Raw genomic sequence first — 27,929 nt, 5'->3', positions numbered from 1 at the left:
GTGTAACTGTTGCTAACATTCACTGCTGCCTATTTGTATAAAGTACAAATGTTTTCAATTGCATTTTGCTCATTATATTTAGTGACAAGTGAATTCTGTGCGATGTCACATATCCTAAAAAGAAACCGACTTCAAATAGATAATTGTCATGATTTTATATTGCTGCAGACACAGAGACAAGCGTTAATAAATTTATAGGTTAATTCTTCTAAATTAGGATTATATATATTGTTACTTGTTATTTTTATTTTAATATTAGCCTTCGTTATCTTCATTTTCTGAATATAATAGGAATAGTGCTATCGTTGATCTTACGAATTACATTTAGAATTTCAAACTTCATGGTGTCTTATTTACAACAACATCTTTCTTGATGATTGAATGACTGCACATGCATTCGTCTTGCAGTACGCATATGAAAGGTCATCCTGTGATAGCATCACTCAGGGGGTGTGGGCCACACTGGGTGACACCTCCTATGGGGTTGACATTAAAATAGCAAGGCTGCTCAGTTATTATGGTTCCACCCCCTCGAATTGTGTTATCGAGCAGTTTGGAGACCAGGAAGAAGCTGGAAACTGCCAGAGTGCTCGACAAGACCCCAGCACGATGAGAACAGGGCAGTCATGCTTTCTAAAGCATCAGAGCAGGCCACACATCATCATTCTCTCCAGGCTCCATTGAAGACAAAAGCAAGCCTCAGCCAAATGTCTACCTGGGGACGTTGAGCCATCAGCATTGCCACTTCTTTTTGTTTGTAAAATTCTTTCTTTAATAGTAAGACCCCCCAATCCCCAGACTGTTAAGAATCCTTAACATAAACACTGGCAAACATATTATACATTTTAAAAATACCTATTTTTTCTATCCCTCTTTTTGTGGTCGTCGCTGCTAAAGTTACTGAAACATTACCATAAAAATGCAAATTTCTGCTCTGTTGAAATTGTTATTTGCAAAACACTGAACTGAGAAATTTCTTCTGGTACTTAAATGTATTCCTATTTCTATAATTCTTATCTATTTAGTGCTGCTTGTATCAATCAATGTAGCACATTTTTAGTGGCATAAAAGGGCATGAACATATACAGTATTTAACAAATACTCCACAAAACTTGCATGAAGAGCAAATGCCTTTCCATACATTTTTAAACATTTATGTTTACATTACATGGCTCTGAAATATTGTATAGCACACATTGTATATACTGCAAGGCAAAGTCACATTTAAAAGGGTTTCTTCTTTGGCTGCTCTGTGCTAGGAATGCCTTAGTATATATTTTCTGTCCTTCACTATGACAGGTGTCCAGGGATGTACAGTCTACTCTTTATGGATGATCTAACAGTAGAGTCCTACAGCTGGCAGTGCAAAATATTGTATATTACTTAGCCAGTGCCATTCTATAGTTAGACATTTCATGGCACATTCTAGATGCATTTGTAAGTACAATTTGTTTGGTTACAAAACTTGATCTTCTGCTTTACTTTTATTTTTTTATTTTATTATTTTATTGTTGCATATTCCTGGCACATAGCACTGGGAAAGAGATGTAACTGGTAGATTCTGAATAAAAAAAAATGTATAAAAAGATTAAATATTGATGTACAGCCCTAAGATTTGAGCAATGATGTAAATGGAGAGTAAGTATGTGGTTTCTCAGGTATCCAATCAGAAGTTTGACATTTTGAAGGCTGACATACAGTAGAATCAGGGGCGGATTGGGAACTAAAAGTGTCCCTTGAAAAATTTCTAAAAGTGGCCTCACATGGGCAGCACTATATCAAACGTAGATGAACCAACAACAAAATGTGTGGGATTAATACATCACTACACTTGTGTGGAAGCCATTATTTCAATATGCTTGAAAGTTTAATGGGCCCAAGACCTTTAAGTTGCTGTAACACCCCCAGATAGCACCTACTCCTTTTGCTTTAACAGATGCCACAATTAATATAGATACCCACCTTAATGTAGATGAGTGTTTGCAGTGTCGGGTTCTCTGCTCTGTGAACTGGCAAAAGGTTTGTGTGGGAGGCAGAAGGGTGGTTGGGGCCCTACTCTGTGCAAGACCGCATCTTTAAAAAAAAAAAACAGGCACTGGCTGATAGGCAGCCTCCTGTGTGCATTAACCTACTGGAATCTTCACTGAGAGCCAATGTCTAATCCACTACTGTATAGGATGTCACCAAGTTCTGAATGTTGACATGGACTTTAGGCTGGCAGTCTACAGCATATGTTAACAATCAAAAATGTTGACATTGTTAAAATGTTTAAGGTTAGGGGTTAGGTTTATGGCAGAGGTGCTTTAAGTGAGGAGTGGCCCCATGTGCAGGTTCCAGTTCACTCCCTTCTTTCCAGAAGAGCAGTAGGCAGTGAGCAGTAGGTAGTGAGACAAAGTCTACTGCACTTGTGCAGATCTCCAGGGACATGGTGTCTGGGTTGTGTTATCTATTACCAGTGGCAGAGTTTACCTATGGGCTGCAAGACTGCAGCCCCTCCCCCATTCACATTTTCAGCTCTGATCAGTGTCATTGAAGCCAGATGCAGTCCGTGTGACAGAACTGCCTTCACTGTGTCTGGTAGTGACTTCCTATAAGAAGTTCTATCTGTGTGTCACACTACAGGCAGTCCTATTGGGAGGTGTTTACTCCCTACTGGACTGCCAGTCCTGGTTAGGATGAGCAGAAGGCTAGCATACTGTAGCAAGCTGTTCCCTGCCTTTGTGCAGCCCTAGCCAGCTTCTATGGGCTGCAGCCAATATATTATATAGGTGCCTGCCGGGACTCAGCCAGCATCAGGGACAAGACAACAGGGACTAGCCCCCTACCTACGCCCAAGTAGGAGCTGTCTCTCCATGTTGTCCATATGTGAATCACTAGAAAATGGCTGCAACGGCCAATTACAGTGATATTTGACGCTGTGAAGCCAACATTGGTCACTTATATCAGACATCAGATATAAGAATGCCTATGCCAGATGTGCCTATTTAGCTTCTAAAATGTTTGATGTTATATGCTCTCTGTAGTTATCCCGTACAACCAGATCATTTTCAGGTAAACTATAGACATTTCCCATGGCCGTTTCTTGGTAGTAACTGGGGGCCTTATTCTGGTTGGTGCGGCTGGGCCGTACGCGTACGTTCCGGGGTTTTTAATGATCTGCGCATGCGTACCATCTCCAATGCGCAGGCGCGAACACTCCACAACGCTTACGGACGGGTCTCTCCGTGCGAAAAAACCTGTACGCGAGAGTACGGTCATTGGGGGCGGCATAGGGGCGTGTTGAGGGGAGCGGCCGAAATAATGAGGGAAAATGGGCGTAAACATGGGCGTACACGGGGGTGTGCACCAAAAATGAACAGTGCTACTACCGCACGATCGGCTAAAGCACCGTTCATTTCGGACACAAAACAGGCGGCCGCCAACCGCCACCTCAGACCACCCCTACAGATACCGCATGACAGCGTGCGCCTGGGTTTGCTAATTTACGCTGATTACTACTCAAACACATACACCTGAATGTAATAAGCAATGCTGCAGTCTATTAAGTCCAAACCATTATTTCACTAGCTGCAAGCCACACACACAGCACTAAAACACCTTGGAAGCTTATCTTTCTATACTTCTCTACATTTAAAGGTTTGTTTAATTTAAGGTAAGAATCTTTTTAAGACCTGCTTATATATGCTAAGGTAGGTATTTGTTAAACAGTTATACACATTCACTACGTGCTTTCATAGACTTTACACAGTAGCACACTCAATCTACACAAGTCGACATGTGTCAACGTTTTCACTGTAACATCAACATAAGTTGATCTAAAAGTAACAGCAATGTGGGGACACATAGATAGTGATTAAAATGCAACATTAGAACATAATAAATATACATGTAAGGAGGGTTAAAATGTATTTTTATTAGGGTGTTCATTAAGGTAGACAATTGAGGTAATATAAAACAATAATTGAATAACAATTAGAATAATTCATTTAATTGCCTTAATCATAGTTGAAAGGCTAGATTTGCAGGTCCATATATGTGAAGGGTATGCCAGCGTGCACGGACGTACGCTTACTCTCATGAGCGGTGACATACGCTGAGTTTTCCATTGAAAACAATAGAGACCCATCCGTGCACGGTGGCGTACGCTCAGATAGCCGCAAGAAGTCGGTGGGAAGACGGACGAGAGACGTCCGTAAACGGGGGGCGTACGCTCTGTTGTACGCCAGTTGTCGGAGTCTAAGGGCTGCTCCGTCCGTTCGTGAGCGGGTCGTCAGTGTCTCGTCCGACCCGCTCACGATGACGCGGGGGGGCACGACCCGCTCACGATGTGCACCGTGAGCGGGTCCGATCCGATGGCGACCCGCACCCGGCTGTATGGTCGTCATTGAGATCCTACCTGCAGCAGGTAGGATCTCAATAACGACCGACCGACCCGCGGGACCGCGCATCGGATCGGTATCGGTCCACACCAGGTCAGAAAAGGGCCCAATCAGCACACAATCTACATCCAATTGATCGGAATTGGATCTAGATTGTGGGGATCGGGCCCTAGTCGTCCTGGTGTGTACCCAGCATAACAGTTTTGGGCATGACAGTGTGAGTGACTGCGTCTAAAGATGCAGTTGCATTGACACAGGTGACTGAGGTTACTAGAACATTCGGCTCCTGCTATATAGGCAGCTGTAATGTCTGATGGTGTATCTTTGTACACTCATTGGTGGTGGGTGTCTATATTAGCATAAAGAGGCGTAGCTCTGTTTTTACTACAAAACACTGTGTCTGATAAACAAGTTAATAAATGAATATTCATAGCTATTGATCCATAGGGTAATTAGGGAACACAAAAGCATTCAGTGGCTCTATATTTAATAAAAAGTAGCACAGTCCGGCGGCACTCAGGTCAAATAATTCACAACGTAGGCTTGCTGATTGTCAACGTTTCAATAAGGTTTATTTATTTTTATCAGGACAACAATATACAAAATGACTCACCTTTTAAGTGCTCAACACCTTCACCACCTGACTCATGCTGGGACCCGGCGCACACCACGCTACTAACGCCGTCCCCTCATGATGACATCACCACAGTGAAATAAAAAAAGTAACATTGTCAACTGCAAATATAAAAAAAGGTACACATCACTATGCACATATTTGAATGTAACAGTATAAACAAGATACAGGAAAATTGATAGTAAGCCTCAGTGTGCACATATTTAAATGTGTGTCTCCTAATCACGGAAGGCAATAGGCAATTTGGCTGATTTTAGCAAGTGCCAGAGCCCACGGAGGTATATATATATATATATATATATATCTTGTATCGGTATGGCACTCACTAAACTTTCAAGCAATAAGCTGCGTGCCCCTGCGTCAATCAAATAGTAGTCACAGATCCCCAATCCCGCAAGAAGGAGAATCAGCACGGCACTGCAGCATAGGTTCAAACGTGTTTATTCACCTCAATGTTTCGGGGAGTGACACCCCGTCTTCAGGAGGTTTGCACATGTCCTCCTGAAGACGGGGTGTCACTCCCCGAAATGTTGAGGTGAATAAACACGTTTGAATCTATGCTGCAGTGCCGTGCTGATTCTCCTTCTTGCGGGATTGGGGATCTGTGACTACTATATATATATATATATATATATATATATATATATATATACAGTGGTCGAAGTGGGGCGGTATACGGGGGTATGCCATACCGCCACTTTAATCTGAAGATAAAAAAAACAAACTTTTTTTCCCCCCTCAGGATGCTCTCTGATCACTCAGCAGCGCATATTGTGCTTTTGTAATACCCCTGTACAACGGGGCAGTCTGGCAGGGGACGTTGATGGACAGGGGGGTGTCCGAAGGTGCGCACTATATTCACTCTTTACTTTTCCATACCCCCACTTCAAAATTTCCATACCCCCACTTCAAAATTTCCACTTCGACCACTGTATATATATATATTCATTTTAATATTTCTACCTTTCTAATATTCCATTCCTTTTTAATCGTAACCAATAAAAATTGATTATTTTATCACACTAAAAATAGAGCACTTTGCAACCACTTCTTTCCCTTGTACTTTTGGACTGGAAGTCTTTATGTTTCTGTCATTTTCTCTCTAATGATCTTAGAGAGCAAGTCAATGTTATCACTTTCCAGATAGTTTGGAGTTTTTCAAGTTTCTATTAAAACTATCTGGGAGCCTTGGTGCACTTATGATAATACATAATTATTAGGGTTATTTACATCTCTTTTTGATATGTCAGTTAATAATATTTGCATTTTTTTTTCTTTCTAATTATGGAAATGGTAGTTAGTTATACCTCGGGCAATATTTAATAGTCTGTGCAGGTTACATAGAAAGTCCTGTGAATATGCCCAATTTTTTAAATCAGCAATCGTTTACAAGGCAAAACTGACCTTGTATTTCTTTGTAAATGATTGCCGCTTTAAAAAAGGAGCATACTCACACACAGCCTGTACATCAAAAGCTTCTGCAAATTGCCCTGATTCCATCTTTTTACACAATCTTTCCCTCTTCTTTTGTCCCCTTACTCAGTAACACAAATGTTAAATGCAACATAGCAGATTTCTTTGAAGGCTGAGCAATAGCTTGTGGTGATCCTTACTATACTGTTCCTACTGTATATGTGTTCCTTAGCTGGTGCACAAGCGGCTGTGGCACAGCAAGATGAGCATGGATATATCTGTACAAAGAAGTACAAGTAATGTGCCCTCCCCATTCTTCCTCTATTACAATAATGGAATCTCAGTTCTGTGGAATAGAATTTGGAACAACTTCATCTATGCCACCAAACCCACCCCCTCTATCTGTTTCCAGTTTCATACTCCTATGAAAATATGATTGTAATCCTTTCTGGGCACACTTGCATGGTTATCTCAAAGGTATGTTTGCACTGTTGGTAGGGCAGAGGTGGAACTACCATTGGTGCAGCAGGGACATTGCATCCTGCCCCTGAGGACTAAGGAGCCCACTGCCCAGTAATGAATCATCCCCTGGCTGCCCCCTGCAGACCATTTGAGCAATGTTGGATTAATGGCCCAGTTCAGAGAGCAGGGTGGGCCCTAATGCCTGAGTTAACTACCCCTTACCATTAGAAGGCAGGGTTGGCCTTGTGTCTGTCACCTATCGGTGCTGATGATTACAGCCACATACTGTCTCTAATTAAAAAAACAGTTTAAATTTTTTTCTGATCCACTGTTGTCTATGAATTAAAGGCAGCTCACACCCGATGTCACTGGCGCTGTAAGTGACACCCTGGCTGAGTGCTGAAATGAGGGAAGCACAAGATATAGGGGGCCCCTTCAGAGCAAAAGCAATTATGTTCCTGCCCTCACCTTGGTAAATATCCCCTGTTCTCTGCACCACGCAGGACAATGTGAATTGTATACCTGTTACCCACGGTTTATATCACCCTCTTCCTGCCATCTGCTGCCACCCCCTGTTACCTTCTGCCTCTTCCTGTAATGCACTGCCCTGTGGCCTATTGTAAACATGGACTAGGGAGGGGTACTCCAATTATATTTTTGCACATGGGCATACCGCTTACAAATTCCGCCACTGCTACAGAGTGCTTATGAATAACCTCTATGGAGAGGTCTAATAAGAATTATAGTGTTCATGTGAAAAAACAGCAGAGGCACTGTATTCATTGTTTAGTAATGATGGAGAAACAGACAATTTCCTTAACTCCTTACGTGTCCTACAGTTTCTATATCTGATACACAATGTCTACTGAGAAAGTAGTAATTGCCTTTCATGTACATAGCTGGAAGTTATAATTAACTACCTGTGGCTTCAGAAAATATGTGAAATTTAATTTTAGACAGTTGAGTTTATCCAAATATAACTGCAATCAGTATCGGTAAGCTCTAGGGGTTTATGAGCCCTTGTAATTGTAACTGAGAACAAGAATCAAAATTGATAGTTTAAAAAGAAAACATTTTATGAGACTCCATGTAATGCACTCTAATTGTGTTATAAGCCAGTGGTAACATATACTGGGTCAGGGAATGCACTCAGGAATAGGAATGATATTGCATTAAAAAATATTTGACTTTCACAAATTGCCTTGTCTCTTCAGTTTGTGGAATACTACAGTGTTGTTAAAGTTTCCTAATGATTAGCAAATGTCATTCTTATGCAGCCCACACACGCGCCGATGCCGGCGGTGCGATGCTGTACGATGGGGTGCGCGCTCCCGCGGCACCTCATCGTACAGTACAAAAAGTATGTGCTGCACATACTTTTTGTACTAGCTTTTTCTAGCACAGCATCGCATCGCATGCACATCGTATGCACATCGTATGCACAAGGCATACGATGCGATGCTGTGTGTGCTAGTTAAGCCCACAACGCACGCTGGAATCGGTGTGTGTGTGGCCTGCATTATGCAGAAAAAAACACATTTTTAGATTTAACCTTAAGGGACATGTAGAGATGTGCTGAACGCTTTGAGCAATGCTAGATTGCTCAGCAAGATCGCTTAGCATACAGCCTCCCCAATGAAAACACTGGGTCTGACTGGCAATAAAGACGCATGGGGCCGTGCAATGCTATCGCTATTTCCACTACACATGGGACATTATTCAGGTCCATTCACAACTGCCACTTGTTCGCATGGGGACCAATGCTTTTTTATTGTGCATGCGCATTTCTGTGCATGTGCTGGGTACGTGTGTACCCAGCGAAAAATCTGATCACACCATCCTTGTGTGTGGAGGGTGGGGGGTCGGGGGCATATGGGAAAGCACAGTGTTTTCTCATGCTAATGAGGGCATGACGTGGCCGATGAGGGTGGGCACCGGATGTCAGCTGCCGTACCATTTCATCCCAGATGTGCACGCATATGTAAGGGTGCCTCCGACCAATCTTACATATGTGTGCACCTTCCGCATCATTGAATGATGTGGGCGGTCCACTGCAAGCTGCAAATGGATGTTTGTGTAAAGCAACCATTCGCAGCCTGCATGAAGGAACGCACCTTGCGATTGGTGGGCCGGCGTGCCACCATTCGCAAGATGGGGTTAGATTAACTCGCAATGATGCGTATACGCATCCGAACGAATCAACCAGAATAACCCCATGGAGTGATGCAGGGACATTTTCTAAGCGATGTAGTGAGATCGCTTCTAAAATGCCCCTAAATCACTTCATGTGTAGGCCCCTTTAGATGCAGATACTGGAATATAAATTGTCCATTTCACTTTTTTCCTTGTTGCACTAGGGAAAATATAAAATGTGCAACATATACTATACTGGCAAGCCAGCTCAAAGCAAAAGCTATAAAAGTTAGTCTGATACCTTCTGTGTTTGTGCATGTGTGAGGAGAGGTAGTTTCACTCTCTGCCAGCAGATGGCAGTGTTTCGGAGACTCACAGAGACAGATGTATATAGATGATACTAAAACAGTATAAAGCTGTTCAGCAGCCAGGGGCATACTGTACATTTTGCTTTCATACTCCTTGTAGTGAAACACGGTTTGCTTGGCTACAAATTGGGCACCTGACTGAAATGCACATAACTCTAAATCAACCCTGTGATGTTTTAAGAGATTAAACAGCAAACATACAGTATAGTAACATTAAAAGATATTTATTATTTTAATGATGAGAAGTCAGCATTTTATCTTAGGCAGAATTACTAGTGGAAAAAAGTGCAGAAATTACATTTTAATGTTCTAAGCAATATACTCCTGAAATACTGTCGAAATTCAAAGTTGAAATAAAGTGCCATCACATTTAGTGTAAAGTAAAAGAAGGATTATGAAAAAAAAGGAGAGCATTTGTCAGAGGTTTTCCTGCAACTGCAAACAGTGATTTGCGGCTAGTTTAAAACACCTAGCTTAAACTGTTGGCTGTAAAAATAAATGCAATTATAGGGGGTGACCTGACATCTAGGGCCAATGCTAAACCGCAACAGTTCATTCCTGGTACCCATGGTTGGTGGGTTGTTGGTCAGCATGGATGGTGTAATGCAGGAATGAGGAACCTTTGGCCCTCCAGCTGTTGTTGAACTACACATCCCAGCATGCCCTGCAACAGCTTTTGCATGGCCAAATAGCAAAGCTGTAGCAGGGCATGCTGGGATGTGTAGTTCAACAACAGCTGGAGAGCCGAAGGATCCCCACCCCTAGTGTAATGGTTAGCATTACTGCCTCAAGGTGCCCATACACGGTACGATTATTAAATACAATATCGCGGCTCCTGATTGGCCGCTAGGTGCCACTAGCCGACCAATAGCAGCGTTTGGGAGGAGGAGCCACACAATGTCAAGAAAGACAGCGTGCAGCTCCTTCCTCAGTCAAGTTTAGATTGGGGTTCAGTTTGTTGTTTTTTGCCAAGAAAAGGGGATGCTACATGGACAGAATAGGACCAGATCTACGCCGGAGGAGCCTTGTAAGTATAATTTCCTTCCAAAGGTACCACTATGGATTTCTTCAGGACGGATGGACTGCGACCTAAGGGCTCAAGATAAATACTTATAATTATCTGTATGAAAGGGCAATGTATGGAGTAACGTTTTATTTTTCTGGTGTGTCAGTGTGTTTATTTGACTATTTGTACTGCTGTGGAACTACAAGTTCCAGTGGGACCCTTTAATGTACTACATGCTGGGACTTATGGTTCGCACACCTTTGATAAAGTCATCTGTGGATGACGAAACGCATCAGATCCTATACACCCCTGCTGGACTCTCTTTTGATTACAAATATTGTTACACCACTTGGACCAACTCTCCTCCATCCCAATTGCTGTATTTCCACTAACTGGACTTTTTATGGGACACCACACCTGCTAATTATTGGAGCCTTTCCATTCCGTGAGAACTGAACCATCTATTCCTCACGACGGGAACTGAGATATCAGGCTTCCAGTCAGGTTGATGGATACCCGCCATTCCAGATAATGGACAAACCAAAGTGGGAAATTACAATCATTCAATCAGGAGAGTAACACTGGGAACAAGTGAGACACTATAGTAATATCTAATTGAATCCAAAGTCCATGCATAACTTGATTATAGGGTGCATATATATTTTTATTTCAACTTAATATTGCATGTAATTGTTTTTTAATGTTATTTTAATGTGTATTTGATAGATTAAACATCATTTATTTATGTGATACCCAATTGGTCATATTTGTATTTAATTTCTTTATATTAAGCGCTCCGCCACCATCTTGTTTTCTTTTTCATGCAGGGAAGGCTTGCTGAGACTCATAGTTCCACAGCAATATACAATAGTTTTATAGTATTTTTTTTCACATTTATCAGCCTGATGGCCACCGCACAGGGGTATTGGGGACAGCCCCAGGCTTCAGGTAAATTCTGTAACTTATGCTAGTTTTTTGGGGTGCCGCATAGTGCAAGGGACCCCCAATATACAGAGAAGACTTGACGTGGCTTTGGGGCATATCATACACCTGCGCATGTATATGTAACCAATATCTCTGAATTCTATTGTCATGTAGTGTTCAAGATTGGTTACTAATACCATTCAGTGAGCTGGGGGAACCAAAGTCTTGTTTTACTTACTCAGTATTAACCCCTCCCTTGCATGCACCTGAGTGGTATTACTGAACTTATTGAGAATCTACCACTATCCATATGTATGTTGTCAGAGGCAGAAGGGAGCCCATATTAGGAGGAGATGTGGGTCCAGATATGCCACATGGAGTAGTCTGGGGTTACTCCAAGGTAGGTAGCACTTAGTTTGGATATATCAAGTAAGGAGCCATTATCATGTGGCTTCTTGCTGGTTAATCGTAGACCAAATTTAGGGTAACGATGGTGTGGGGTGCGGTGCCCCTGGACTGGTTGGGCTGGGTGGCTCTAGTGTGGCATGACCTTACATTCTATTAACACTTTTTTTTTATTTTCCTCACTAACACTATTTCTTTAATATTTTAATTAAATCTCAATTCTCTCTCTCTCTCTCTCTCTCTCTCTCTCTCTCTCTCTCTCTCTACATAGCTTCGGCTTCTTACCACTAATATTTATTAACACTATAGTTTTTCACTAGTGTCCGCACTGGGCTTTCTAGCTTATGCTAGCTTCTTGTGGTGCCGCACCCTGCACCTAGATATAGCGCTAGGGACCCCCAATATACAGAGAAGCCTTGACGTGGCTTGGTGGAATACCATACACCTGCGCAGGTATATGTAACCAATATCTCTGAATTATATTATAATGTAGTGTTCAAGATTGGATACTAATACCATTCAGTGAGCTGGGGGAACCAATGTCTTGTTTTACTTACTCAGTATTAACCCCTCCCTTGCATGCACCTGAATGGTATTACTGAACTAATTGAGCATCTACCACTATCCACAGGTAGTACAGCAACTGCAGATGCCAAAAGTGGGTGTCTTAATCCTTGTACATTCATATTTGAAATCTACACCAGAAAATCACTTTGTAGTAGTATTAGCATAAAGTCACATTAAGGGAACCGCCAAAAGATGCAGCCATGTCTGGGTGCACCTCTGAATATGGTGCATAGCATGCATAAAAGGGGCTGTACTAGATTAGTGCTCATAATACCCTGCAAGCTTAAGATGGACCTGGTTTAGATGTATAAAAATGGCTAAACTCGACCAAAGTGCCAAATAGGCGCCCAACTATTCACCTTTCACACATTTTAGCTCACTAGTACAGTGGACTGCAAGGATAAATTTGTATCCCCTTCAGCTCAGCGGGCACAATAGGAGCAACACTTTAATTGCTCTGTTGGTTGCCATCTAGTGGTGACTGCAGGGAGAAACATCTGAATTTTCCCCAATAAGTTTTACTTGTTCACTGTTAGGAAACAGGTTTTTTTTCCTGCTGCCAAAAATTCTCAGATCAATTAGAAGCAACAAAATGAAACATTTGACAAATGAAATGTGTGGCATCTGATTATTTTTATTAACATATGGTCATTATAGCCTGTGGCTTGTCATTCGTATTTCATGAATCAATGGAGCTTCAATCCTTGCATATTTTTTGCTTGAAGTTGAAAACAAAAACAGCCAAAGGGCTTTAACAACAGGAAGCTGACAAACATTATTGCACCTCCGTGCTTTCACACGGCTCCACAAACTTCTATCAAGAATTACACATCATCTTGTTTTAGGACCCCGGGAAAGGCATTGCTCTGGCATATTTTAATAGAATTATCTTGCCGAACAAATCCCACACTATGTCGTTTTTCTTCTAGGTCTCTTCAGATCCTATTCAGAATTTTAAAACATGCATTTACATAAGAATACCTTCCCTGATGGTTCTGTAGTGATCATATGAATATTTTTCAGCAAATAAATCACAACAGAATCTTCTACAGCCAACTGAGTGTATATTAGTTCATATTCTACTGAAAATGAGGCAACAGTCACCTATGTAATTTATTTGGAAAAGGAGCTATAGTATTTTTAATAAGAAATTATCTTGATTTAATGCCATATAGTGTTGTGTGCAGGGGAAATACTGTATGTTATCATATATCTGTAATCATATTGCTAATAATTGCAAGGCAGAAATATATTTTTGTATATACTCTGCGTCTAAATCAAAATATATCACAGTTTTATTTTTAGAGTACAGTAATACAACTGTGTGGGAAATCTAAATATCTACAGTATATTAACAGTATATTAACACAACGTTATAATGAACTAAGTCAGGATAATTATACCAATTACAGTGTGACATCATTACTGACTTAAAAATGATAGAGTGGGTCTGTTGGGTTGTTTTTTTGTATCAGACAAAGGTCTTATACAGACCAAAACTTTGATGGACTTGTAATGGAGAATTTTAACCATTAAAATGATGATTTACTTTCTACTGGCTCTGGTGAGTGCCCCTCCTCTTGTTATATACATCTCTCTTGATTCAGGCTATTGTGTCCAGCTTGGACCACCCCAAATTGATCTATGGAAACCAGAAAAAGGAGACACTTAATAACTAATCCTATGCTGCTTTCCCACTGCCTACACGGGTAATGACCCATTTTTTTTAAACAGGTCTTTAAACGGGTAAGAGCCATAAAGACCCTTTCCCACTGCAGCTTTTAAATGGTAAATTACCGTTTAAAAGCTGTTTTTGTCACATTCACACTTACCCGTTTAAAAACTTGTTTAAGCAGTGCAAAGATGGGGGGGGGGTTTAAAAAAAAATGGAGTAGGGTCCCCCCCCACTGCCGTAAACAGCACCAGGCTGAAAGAGCCGGGGCTGGTAATAAAAAATCAGGAAACCTGGCAAATAGGGGTTCCCTGATTTTTTAAAACCATCCCCAGGCTCCAGGTCCAGGGCTGGTTCCCAAAATACGGGGGACAAAATGAGTAGGGGTCCCCCCGTATTTTAAGAACCAGCCCCAGGCCAAACCAGCCAGCAGGGTAATGACACAGCCGGGGGACACTTATGATATAAGTTCCCGCGGCCAAAGCATTCATCCCTACTGACCAGTCAGCCTGGCCAGGGGCCCTGGGGGAGTGGGGACCCCCCCAATGGAGGGGTCCCCCCCCTCCAGGACTTACCTGACCAGGCTGAAGCCTGGTGCTGTCCCCGATGCCCCTGTGCGGTGGGCATCGGGCTGATTAAAGTGTAAAAAAATAGAATAAACTATTGTCTAATACTGGGGAAGTATGAGTCCCAGCAAGCCTCCCCCGCAAGCTGGGACTTGGAGAACCACAAGTCCCAGCCTGCGGGGCATTAAAGGGCCCGCTGGAACTTATAGTTCTACAGTAAAAGAAATAGTACAATAAACACACTGACACAGGTGAAAAAAAAAGTTTAATACACCCACAGCCCACACGTACTGATACTTACCTATCTTGAGCCCGTAGGTAGCCCTCGGTCCTGGTCCGGGGGTCCGGTGTCCTGGTCCGGGGGTCCAGGGGTCCGGTGTCCCTGATCCGACGAAATACATGGTGGAAGCTGTGGAAGGAAACTATACTCACCTGTCCCAGAGCGACGTAGTCCAGGGAAGGGGTCTTTGCAAAATAACAAACCGACACGCGAACCAAGCGAACAGCTGAGAGCCGCACGGTGTTTGTGTACATCGTGCGGCTCCGCCTCCCGAATGCCGCTATTGGCCGCCTTGCAGCCTAGCTGCTCCTGATTGGCCGCTAGGCCACAAGGCGGCCAATAGCGGTCAAGCTGCGGGGGGGGGGGGGTTAGGGTTAGACTGATGGAAGGGAGGGTTAGGGGTAGCAGATAGACCCCTGTTGGCATTCTCTCCTTTGGGATGCCGGTGTCGGTATTGTGATTGCCTGCATCCTGATCGCTGGTCATCCATATGCATCTCGAATGAATGTACTCAATAAATTTATTTTGCCTTTTGCATGAATCATATTTGCTAACTAGCGCCATGATTTTAGAAACATTTTACAACAATATGCTGATTAGAATTACATAAATGGAGATGGGGGTGCACTACAAATATAGATTGTTAAACTAGTCTTGTGGTTTTAGATATATTTTGTACCTATAAAATGCTAATTAGACATTAGATGAAATGGCATTATGTGATTTCATATGAGACTTAGAGGAGATAATATTGCATCTTCATGCAAATTACTTTCTCCGTCTACTGGTAAATACTATTTTGTAGGACATAGAGGTTAAAAGAAGTAATATTGTTCCCAAAGGACAAATTAAATAAAATGTCACAATGAATATACAGAGCACAGTGCAACAAACCAACCTTATTTTAACTGTAAATGTTATCTGCTCTGCCTATTAAAAGAACATTAACATTTGGGGGAAGACTGAAGGGGTTTTATTACAGTATGTACTGTGCCACTACCCTTTAACATTTTAGTGTTGAGCAGAATAAGATTTCATGCTATGCCTTCCTGAATGTATTGGGGTTAGTTATCTTCTAAGTACTGTTTTGTGTTCACTGAAGTTTTATTATATTTTCTGGTTCATATCTAGAGAGGTTAAATTATTTAGGAGAAATGAAACACAGAAAAACGTGGTGTTGGGTTTAAAATACAAGGAAATAACTGGTCCTCAGTATTTTAGCGCTTTTATATAAAGAGAAATACATTTCCTTCTTCCCTGATAGAGAAAAATTGCACTCACAGGAAGATGTACGGTATAATGAGTGCACTTATCATAGCACTAAAGCTGTTCCTGCCTCTTATTCCTCAATAAGGAATAAGGAGGAGCAGGAAGCAATATTGCTGCTATGTTTTAACATCTTGGAGACAAAACTTCCCTCTTATGGTGTTCTTAGCAAGTTAGGCAGTGCACTAGTATCGATGAGCTACATTATGCCTACTGGTGAAGACATTGGAAATATCAGGAGATTTCATGCACATACTATATGGATAAAGTCGCTGTTTATTATATATCAGCAATCCTCACAAAAGTGAGCTCAGTTTTTTTAAATAGAAGCTAGTGGATTTCTATCACTATAAAAATGTACACTGACAGCATTATCAATATGGGGGGGGGGGTATTAAATCCTGACCGATATTTCTGACAGGCCGAAATATTGGCCATCAGTATTCTAGTCTGGCCATTTACAGTTGTGCTGATAAGTATACATACCCTAGCAGAATTTGTGATTTTCTGGCCATTTGTTAGAGAATTTGAATGATAACTCACAAACTTTTCTTTCACTCATGGTTAATGGTTAGGTGAAGCCATTTATTGTCAAACAACTGTGTTTACTGTTTTTAAATTATAATGACAAGGATGTATCTAGAGTCATTCTATGTTCACATTATGAGGCATCCCTTAAATAAAAAGAAAGATAAATTAGTCCTAGACTTTTACAGTTTTAGAAGCAACAGGGATGCATCAGTTTTTAATGAGATTATAACCTCAACTAAGAAACTCAACTACTGTACTAATAAAATTACCTGGGGGTCATTTACTGAAGGTTGACTTTCATAGATTTGCTGGGGGTTTTTTGCTGAAAAAGCTGCAATTTTTTGAATCATTAATTTTCTTAGGATGACTTCAAATTAAAATTGCACCACTACTTTAAAGAGGCATGTGCAAACATTTATAACTGATACCAACCAATCAGAATGCAAATACAAGCCCTACAAGTAACCCACAGCACTCTCTTTCAAATCTCAAACATGACTGAGGCAGATTTTGATGTATCATGCATCCAGGCCGTGTGGTCTGCACAATTAGACTGATTGAGGACTTTGATGCTTTATTGTGGTTTGTGGTGCAAATTGAGATGTGAGTTGGTTTGTGCAGGCATGAGACTTCCGATGCAGTATATAGTGAGACTTAGAAGACATTCAAGTATTTTATTTTGCCACTTGATATTGCATCAGCAAAATGAAAACCCTATTTTGAATTAAAAAGAGAGGAAAACAAAAATAAGTGATAAACAGCAAGAAAAGAAGCATTTTGAGGCAGCTAAAACTAGGAAATCAAGAAAAGAAATGCTCTGTCCAAAAGCAAGCTCAAAAATCCAAGTGAAGACATCTAAGACACATACAACTCTTCAACCTGAAAGATAAACTGACTAAGGGCTGCATTTATCAATAAACTGCGATGTCATCCCGATAACATCGCTAAACATTGCATTAACATCGCATTGCAATGTTCAGCTACATCACCTGAATGTATAAAGAGCAGTGGCAGGGAGAGTGTGTGCGTAAAAAGTATATTCTGGCGATCAGCAGCGATGCAGAGGAGAAGTGTTTCTCACTCCCCTGGACACTCCCCCTTTTCACTAGGCCAATCAAGGCCTTTGTAGGCGGCATGTGAGGGGGAAGGGGGTGGGGGCAGACTGGGGACTGAGCAGCACTATTTTTTATCAGCGGCCATTGATTGACCATTCCCCCCTACACCCGGTCACTGTACAGTCCGGGGTGCTGGGAGGATTGACTGGGGACTGAGCTGCACTATTTTTGTGCTATATAAAACACATTAACCAGCGGCCGTTGATTGGCCATTCCCCCCTGCACCCGGTCACTTATGTTTTCATAGTCTGCCAGCACCGCTCCCAGTCCCCCTTCACTGGTGTGCGGTCGCTGACTTTTGCGGCTGAGCTTGATGGGGGACACGGCTCAAGTGGGGGCTCCTGCAGGGTAGATGGTCCTCAGGTCAGCACTGCTGTACTGGAGGACCAGCGCTGGGTACTGGGGACACAAGCTGCCTCCTGTCGGGACCCCGCTCCGTGGGTAAAGTTGTCAGTAATGCTGAGTGGCAGGGCAGCACAGGGACAGGTAAGGGAGGATGGACACTGGGGAGGGTTCTAACGCCACTTTCACAATGCGAGTTGATCTGCGATCAAGTTCTGAAAGAGAAATGCTTTCAGAACTTGATACATTTCCAAAGACTGCAGTTCCCATTATAAACATAGGAACTGCAAAAACAGCTCAGATGCGATATCTGTGCCCTGCTTTTTGCGGTAATAATTGTGATAGCTATTTGATACATTTGTGGGATACTGAAATTTAACGTTAATGCCCGTTTTTCGCATTTTTTTGGTCAATATTCACTTGATAAATGTGGCCCTAATACATTTTCACTACTTGATTTAATTTGTAGCACTGAGAATTCAAGATAGAATGCTAATGAAAAGACTATAGACGGAAGCCAATACATGTTCAACATTTTATATATTAATTTCTATGTTTATTTCAGAATATGATGGGCAGTTTTACCCTGTGACCTAAGTACTGTAAGTTGACTTATTGCCTTTTTTATTTTAACAAGAAAGTCACAATGGACTCACGGATCATGCTGCTATAGTACTTCTTCTTTAGCTAACAGTATCCCCAACAATGGACCGGATTTACAATGAGGCGAATAACAATAAAGGTCAGGGACGGATTAAAAATTAGGAGAAGGAAGTTGTAGTTCCAGACCCTCATTGAAAATGGCCCACAAAATTTTTGGCAGTGCAGTCCTGGCACACCAAAGCTCCGCCTATGTATCCCAATCCACCAGCAGCCTGGCACAATTGCTCCAATATTCCTCCTCTCCCCCTTCCTTTATAATATATTACAGTGGCTAGAATCTGGGATCAGCACATAAATAAATATGTCAATATGCACTTTGGATTTTTATTGCAATTTAAATTATTCTAACACTCAAGAAAAGCAGACAATACGACTCTCATTCTTTTACACATAAAAAAACTTAAGTACACTATAAAATGTTTGAAAATGGGCACTTTCTATGCCCTCCATAAAGATAGCCACACCCTCTGCATAGAACATACACACAGACAGCACTGGTCACTCCCCCTGTTGTGACACACAATAGGCTCTTCAAAGATTTCAGCTTCTGGACCTTGTGGACCTAAATCTGGAACTGCCCCCGATGATCTCCACCAAAGTGCATTGTGCATCAGCCTATTGCTGATGCTCTATGTCTCACTTCCAGGCTGGCTCCACTGGACATGCATGCAGCCTGGAGCCGGTGGATGTTGCAGACAGGGACAGCGCTGTCCTTGCTGCAGTGTATGGGCAGCTGTTACATTAATACTATACTCTTCACAATATTCACTAGGCAGGACATTTTGTAAAATATTCCAAGGGGGGTTGAGACTACCAAGGTAGCTCAAGTAGGCGCCTCCAGAGGTGTTCCGCTAATAGCTGCCACAAAAAAAAGGGGTTGTTAATCCCAATAGCATAAAGGAGAATACAAGAAAAAGTGACGCTCGCTTGATGAAAGATTTTATAAATTCAATATCAACAATTAAAAAACATATAAATACATACAGTAGCACACATAAATCAACAATATATATATATATATATATATATATATATATATATATATATATATATATATATATATATATATATATATATATATATATATATACAGATCCAGGATCCGGCACTCAGAAGAGAATATGCAAAAAAGCACTTACTGAAATGAAGAAGCACAGTCAAATGCTGCGGTGCCATCCAAATTTGAGAGTCCACGTGGGGCCAACAAACAGACAGGAGGAGGAAGGAGGCGGCACTCGTCAGGCTGAATAATAGGAGTCCTTTTATTCCTACAGTATCGGGGTTACCCCCCGTCGTCAGGGATGGACAACATACACAAAGTGAAATCAAACCAAAATGACCTTATATACACACCTACATACACCCCCCGCCCACCAACCCCATTAAAAACAAATAGCGCTCACCTGCCGGACAAGGGAGCGTCCCACCACGCCAGGTAACACAGGATGTGTGCACCCGGCGGTAGGCGTCCCTCCGGTCCAGCTGACTGCTCCGTGCAACTTTCCCTCATCGCGTATCTGCCAACTGGGTTGGGCACTACAGCGGTGAGCAGGGATGGACGGACAAACGGAAGCAGCAGTACACACCACACGCTTCCGCCAACCAGCCCCAAAACACCGCTTTGTGCCAATCACAAGATGGCGCCCGCGAAAAGGGACGTTACTGGAGTACTGTCGGAGCACTATTTGTCACCTAGACAACGTAAACAAATAAATGTATACATGGTTAAATTTAATTGTAACACTAACTCTGACATATGTTAGTGCTTAATTAAGACTTCCCTGCAAGCCTCAGTGTGATTTAACATATATAGCAATGCGACCATAATAAATACAGGACAATGGCCCTTATTCTGATTGACGCGGACTTTACCGCATACTTTCGGATCGCGTCTTTTCGGCGTCTGCGCATGCGTGGAGAACGCAACGCGCATATGCCACGCCTTGACTCCGTACCAGTTCGGCCAAATCCCGTACAAAACTGTTCCCCGCAATCAGTCGGGAAATATGGGCGTATTATGGGCGTCATGCGGAATGTCACATGGGCGTAGTTTCAAAGTGGGCAAAACGGGGCGGAAACATGGGCGGACACGGGGGAGTACACTTATGTTGGGGGGCGTACATTCGGATAGCACTCCGAATGCACGCGATCAAAAAGGGAAGAAATGTGCGGTGTCCACAAGTGTACTATTGCTTTGCGGACACCACTCGTTCATGCGGTAGGCGAACGTACGCCTAATGACTACAAGCATTAACACCTGAACCCAATAGAATCTACTCCTTTACTCATTACTCACTAATAGGCCGCTTGTCAGTGCTTTAATTGAAACCATTGCTGCTTCAAGGAACCCTTACTAAACACCCACATATCCTGTACTTGTCAGACACTTTAAAACTGCTAACAATGGACATGACAGAATATTAATACTAGCAATACACATGTGTATTCGACATGTACTCATGAAACCACACATTTTTGGGTAAAGTAAAAAAATTTATTTCTATACATGTCACAGTCAATGCCACTGTGATGCAATGACCAAAAAATACAAAATCCAAAAAATAAACAACATGGCAGGAATGTAGCAAAATAAATAATAATACAAAACAAATATAATTGCACACAGATGGACTCCAGCACCTCCTATGTGCCACTGCACATGCAGCCAGTGGGAAATGAGGATGCTGCTGGCCCTTCTACAGCAGGGCAACCTGCACCTGACCATTCTACAGCAGGGCAACCTACACCTGGCCCTTCTGCAGCAGGCCAACCTGCAGCTGGCTCATATGCACCATCAGCAGAATCATTTGGAACACAACCGGGGACTTCACAAGATAGTACCATGGCCATCACTTCAAGTACAGCTGACAGTAATGGCAGGCAAAAGAGGGCAACAGGGGAACCAAAAAGGACATATGAAGCAAGGGCTCATCTGGTTACCCTCAGCACGTGATTGGACACAAGAAGCTGACACACACAGCACAATGGAAGATTTGGGAGCACATAACGGTGGAGATTAATGCAGCCACAAGTTCATTTGCGACCACGTTTGGCCTTGGTAGGCTCCTTGGCCTGTGCAGCAGCTCTTCGGGGACGGCCAGATGCTGGGGCAGGTGGAGCAGATGATGTTGAGGGGTTGGCTGGTCTACCCCTCCTGCCAGCAGGGAGTGTTGCCGGTGGTAATGCACCAGAAACGGATGACATTAGGACCCTGTTGCTGGTAACCAGCTCCACCATAAGCTCATTATGGTGGAGGAGGAGATCATTTTGGCGGGTGGCTTGCTCGGCCAGCACCTGAGCACTTGCAGCCATGGCCTGATGTGACTCAGCCATGGCCTGCATGCTCGCAGCGATGGCCTGCTGGGTGCTGACCAAGCTCGCCAGGATCTCCTCGGTCCTATGCATCCGTTCTGATGCCAAGTCTCCCTGCTGGTTGATGTCCCCAAGCATCTGTGCCAAGGCGGCCAAATCGGCTTGGGCCGATGGCTGCTGCTGCACAGGCCTACCACTGGGGCCAGGTGGCACGGACTCCTCCACCTCCTGAGCAGAGTCGGCACCAAGCGGTGGGGTGTCTGTGGAAAAAGATAAACACAATTAGGAGACATTCTAAGATAATTACTTGCACAAGTTTATGGCATGACCAATATTTACCTTCCAGCAAAGACGCAAACACTTCAGCTGGGGCCTCGCTATCCATCGTGCTCACCCCCCTGATCTCCTCAACTGATATACAGCTCTCGGCCATCAACTCCAGGGGGGTGAGCTCTAGCCCTGATGGCATGGGCCCGGCCCCAGATGTCTGGCTGTGTTCCCACCGCTTGGTCATCTTCCTCTTCAGGTTGGTTTTGAAGTCCTGCCACCTGCAATGTAAGTTGACATATTAATACATGTCACTCCAGATGTTAGCTGTTGCAGCCATTGCTCTGTGCTACATATTACGACATGTGATTAATGTCCAAAAGATAATATTACATGCAACTATGATATCCACCGTTACAATACACATTCACAATCACCCTACTCTAACTCTCACCGAAATAACATGGCAATAATGTATGTGTATCGTAACAACCTCACGGGCCATTTGCTAAATCCATCTAAGCATCAATTCAATCATTACTTGGCTATTACTGGGCACATGTATCACAAAACAACTTGCCTCTTCTTCACATGGTCCGTCTCACGAACTTGTGGCGCTACTTCATTAATCTCTGCCGTTATCTGTTCCCAAATCTTCCATCTGCGTGTGTGTGTCAGCTTCTCCGATGGACACTCAATCCAATCACGTGCTCGGGGAACCAGGATGGCAAGCTCCTGTGCTTCATATGCCTTATTTTTTTTGGGTGGTTCCTCTGTTGCCCTGGCTCTCCCCTTGCCACGTCCTTGGCCACGCCCCCTGTCACGTGTCGCTGCACTTGAAGTGCTGGCCATGGTACTACCTTGTGAAGTCCCCGGTTGTGTTCCAATCAATTCTGCTGATGGTGCATATGAGCCAGCTGCAGGTTGGCCTGCTGCAGAAGGGCCAGGTGTAGGTTGCCCTGCTGTAGAATGGTCAGGTGCAGGTTGCCCTGCTGTAGAAGGTCCAGCAGCCTCCTCATTACCCACTGGCCGCATGTGCAGTGGCACATAGGTGGTGCTGGAGTCCATCTGGTCAAATAGTTGCTGCAGATCTGGGTCCACCTCTGGTTGTGATCCAGACATGTTAGCAACAACATGGTCACCTTCTAATACACCTTTATATACTGTTTGTGTATCCTGTTTGGCGGACATCAGCGGCAGCTGCGTTCCGTGCGTGAGCGTACGTCGCTGTTTTTTCGCGCCGCATACGGTGGCGGAAATTCCATTGTGTAAAACCTGGCGAAAGTTCTACATGAAATACTGGGCACCAATGCTAACATTGCATAGAATCTTCTGATACACCTGTGACTATTGCACAATACACATGCTATTTGCTAGCATGACATGACATTTGATTCATGACTACTGTGGTATTGTGGCGTTTGATTGCAAGCTAAAAGTAGCCCAATCCCTTAGATAATCCAGGCCACAAGTCATGCAATACTCATCTCTACTGTTATAGACCACACATGTGAGAGCCCTATAAATAGTGACTTGCTGCTAGAATCATTTGTCTCCAGATCTGGACTTGTCAGGGTCTAAGGTAAGCTCTTCCATGCTCCTTGTAGATATGATATCCATTAACAATGTAAGTGTATGAATGTATGCACCATTGCCTCACTGACTACAGATTGTTGGGCCAGCAAAGTGCGTGTAGCATTATTGCAACATGTCACATGTTCACTATTTCACTCACAGGTCTTAAACCTGTGTGGGTTCATCTATTGCAGGACAACATGTCCCAGCAATAGATGAAATGTCTCATAGTACATGATGTCGGCAAAAAATGCTGACACCTTTATCTGAGTGTTTTGGACGGTGTGTATTGAGTTCATATTATTGTGTCATCATTATAGAGTCAAATGGATCTGAGGGATTTCACGGGGCGGCCATCTATTGTACGTATTGAAGGCTACAAATCTATTTGTAGTGGGATATGGCCATTATGTGCATAGGTGCATCAGTATTTATGTTCATTTCTTTATAGGTTGCTGAAGCAATGATGCGCTACATGGAGAGGAGGCTAAGGGCACTAGCGGCTCTCCCCACTCGTCGGCCAAGGAGGCCAGGACGTGCTAGAATCTATCGCACACGGGTGACTCTGTTTGCTATGCCCGATGATGAGGTACTTACTAGGTACCGGTTACCGCCACATGTAATTCTGGATCTGCTCACCTTAATTCAGAGCGATCTGGAACCTCTACACGGGATCACGACAGCAATTCCGCCTCACACACAGCTGCTGGCGGTGTTGCATTTCTGCGCCTCAGGATCATTCCAACAAGTAGTGGCAGTACTTGCTGGAATATCTCAGCCGGCCTTCTGCCGAATCCTGAGGCGTGTGACGTCGGCCATGTTCAGGCGCAAGGGGCACTTCATGGCCATGACATTTGCCACCGAGACCCTGCGCAGAAGCCAGCAGGCCTTCCATCAAATTGCTGGCTTCCCTAATGTGATAGGGGCTGTGGATGGCACCCATGTACCATTTGTGCCTCCATCTCGAAGTGAGAAGATATATAGGAACCGCAAATTGTTCCACTCACTGAACGTGATGGTGGTATGTGGCCCATCCATGGAAATTCTCGCCTTCAACTCGAAGTTTCCCGGAAGTGCCCATGACTCTCATGTCATCCGACAAACCGGGATATGGCAAAGACTCCAAGAGCTGGAAGGCCGTGATGCGTGGGTTCTGGGTGACTCCGGTTACCCATGTACGCCCTGGCTACTTACGCCGTACAGCTACCCAGCACCGGGCCCACAGGAGGCATTCAATCGGGCGCATGTTGCCACCAGGCAAGTGGTGGAGCGCTCAATTGGCCTTTTAAAAGGTCGATTTAGAGTGCTCCACCGCACTGGTGGTGACTTACAATATGCGCCTCAAATGGTGTCGAGGATCGTGGGCCTGTGTATATTTTTCCACAACATTGCTGTGCGGCGTGAGATACCCTTTGATGAGTGGGAGGTACCATCTGAGCCGCAAGATCCGCCCATGCGCCCATCCCGCGCCCCTGAATGCCGGAGGGGATACCAGCTGCGGGACTCTGTGGCGCAAAGATACTTCAGGTACATGTTATCGAGTTGACAGAACACACCAATTTTAGTCAAAATCAGCCCTTCAAATAAGTACAGTGTGTTAGTTGTCAGTGTTACAAAACTAAAATTAGCCAGCCTGCCCTCCTAATGGCAAAGAAATAGGAGATATTTATCATATGTGCTTAGTTTTGGGGGAAGTTCAATATAGGTGCTAATTATTATACCTTGTACAAGGGATCTTATGTGTTTGTTACATAGTTACATAGTTACATAGTAGATAAGGCTGAATAAAGACTTGCGTCCATCTAGTTCAACCTACGTTTTAATAGCATATCCCTTGTAAAAGACAGAATATGGTTCTTATTAGTACCCCTGGATATTTTTATCCAATAAATGCTTGTCCAACCTTATTTTGAACGTATTTATTGTATCTGCCAACACCACCTCTCCAGGAAGAGAGTTCCAAAGTTTGACTGCTCTGACCGTAAAGAAATTTTTTCTTTTGAGGGAACGAAATTTTCTTTCCTCTAATCTAAATTCGTGCCCTCGTGTCCTAGTTTCCTTTCTTGCAGTAAAAAGAGTGCTTGAGAGTTCCTTATATTGGCCCCTGATATATTTGTACATGTTGAGCATGTCCCCCCTTAAACGTCTCTTCTCAAGTGTAAATAGTCCTAGCTTGCTTAATCTCTCCTCATAGCTTAAATTCTCCATTCCCCTGATAAGCTTTGTTGCTCTTCTTTGGGTTTTTTCCAATTCCATGATGTCCTTTTTATAGTGTGGGGCCCAGAACTGTACTCCATATTCAAGATGCGGTCTAACCAATGCCTTGTACAGTGGCATAATTACTTTTGAGTCCCTAGTTTCCATGCCCCTTTTAATACATGCTAGAATTCTGTTGGCCTTTTTTGTTGCAATGTGACATTGAACACTGCACCCCAGCTTATTATCTATATGGACTCCTAGATCCTTTTCAAGTGCTGAAGTACCTAATGCCTCCCCGCTTAGGTTGTAACTTACACACTGGTTACGTCTCCCGAGATGCATAACCTTGCATTTATCCACATTGAACCTCATCTTCCACTTTTTAGCCCACTCATCTAGTTTGTTAAGATCATTTTGAAGTATGTTCACATCCTCTGTTGATTCAATAATTCTACTCAGTTTAGTGTCATCAGCAAAGATGGATACATCGCTGAGAATCCCCATCCCTATATCGTTAATATAAATGTTAAACAAGATGGGCCCCAGTACCGAACCCTGTGGCACTCCACTTAGTACTGGTATCATAGTTGATACTGCACTGTTCACAACCACTCTTTGTTCTCTATTACACAGCCAGTTCCCTACCCATCTACAGATATTTGCACCTAGTCCCAGGTCCACCATTTTATTTATCAACCTCTTGTGTGGTACTGTATCAAAAGCTTTTGCAAAATCAAGGAAGACCACATCTACTGCGCTTCCATTATCAAGGTTTTTGCTGACATCCTCATAGAAGCCCAGTAAATTTGTCTGGCAGGAACGATTTTTCACAAACCCATGTTGGTTAATACTAAGTAAACTATGAAGGTCTAAGTATTCCAGGATACCATCCCTTAAAATGCCTTCAAATATTTTACCCACTATTGATGTTAAACTCACAGGCCTGTAATTTGCAGGGTCATCCCTTTTACCTTTTTTATATATTGGCACTACCTCTGCTATTCTCCAGTCTTTTGGTACCATACCTGTTGATAGTGAATTTTCAAAAATGCAATATAGAGGGGTCGCAAGTTCCTCCCTTAACTCCATTAGTACCCTAGGATGTATACCATCTGGCCCTGGTGATTTGTTAGTTTTTATTTTGCTGAGCCTCAAAATTATATCCTCGGTCGAGAGATCCATATTGAGGTCCGGTTTGTTTGTCCCAGTTGAGGTATCTGTGCTTTCCACTAACTGCTCTCCCCTAGTAAATACTGATGAGAAGAACTTATTTAACACTTCCGCTTTTTCATTATCTTCTGCAAATTTTTTACCGTTGATATCTGTTAGTGGGCCTATGTTCTCTTTAATTATTCGCTTGCTGTTTATGTACTTGAAAAACTTCTTGGGGTTAGTTTTGCTTTCTGTGGCTATACGCTCTTCGTTTTCCCTTTTAGCTACTTTGATTACTTCTTTACAAGTTTTGTTTGTTTCTTTATACTTGATGAACGTCTCCTCATTTACGTTATTTTTATAGAACTTAAACGCTTTTGTTTTATTGTTGATCGCTGTCCTTACTTTTTTGTCCAACCATGTTGGCTTTTTTTTGTTAAATTTACCCTTGTTGACTTTTGGAATGTATTTAGTAGTTAGTGATTCTAGTACATTTTTAAATGTATCCCACATTTCCTCTGTATTCTTTCCTTCGAATAACTCTCCCCAATTAATTTCTTTTAGAGCTTCCTGGAATAAAATGAAATTAGCTTTTCTGAAGTTTAGTACTTTACCCGGTCCTGTATTATATTTAGGTTTTCGGAAGTTGATTTCCAGTGAGACCATGTTGTGGTCACTGTTCCCTAGGTGTTCAATTA

Source organism: Crinia signifera, chromosome 3, assembly GCF_055691185.1.
Source record: "Crinia signifera chromosome 3, ASM5569118v1, whole genome shotgun sequence".
Taxonomy (NCBI): domain Eukaryota; kingdom Metazoa; phylum Chordata; class Amphibia; order Anura; family Myobatrachidae; genus Crinia; species Crinia signifera.
Note: the sequence above shows the minus strand (reverse complement) of the source record.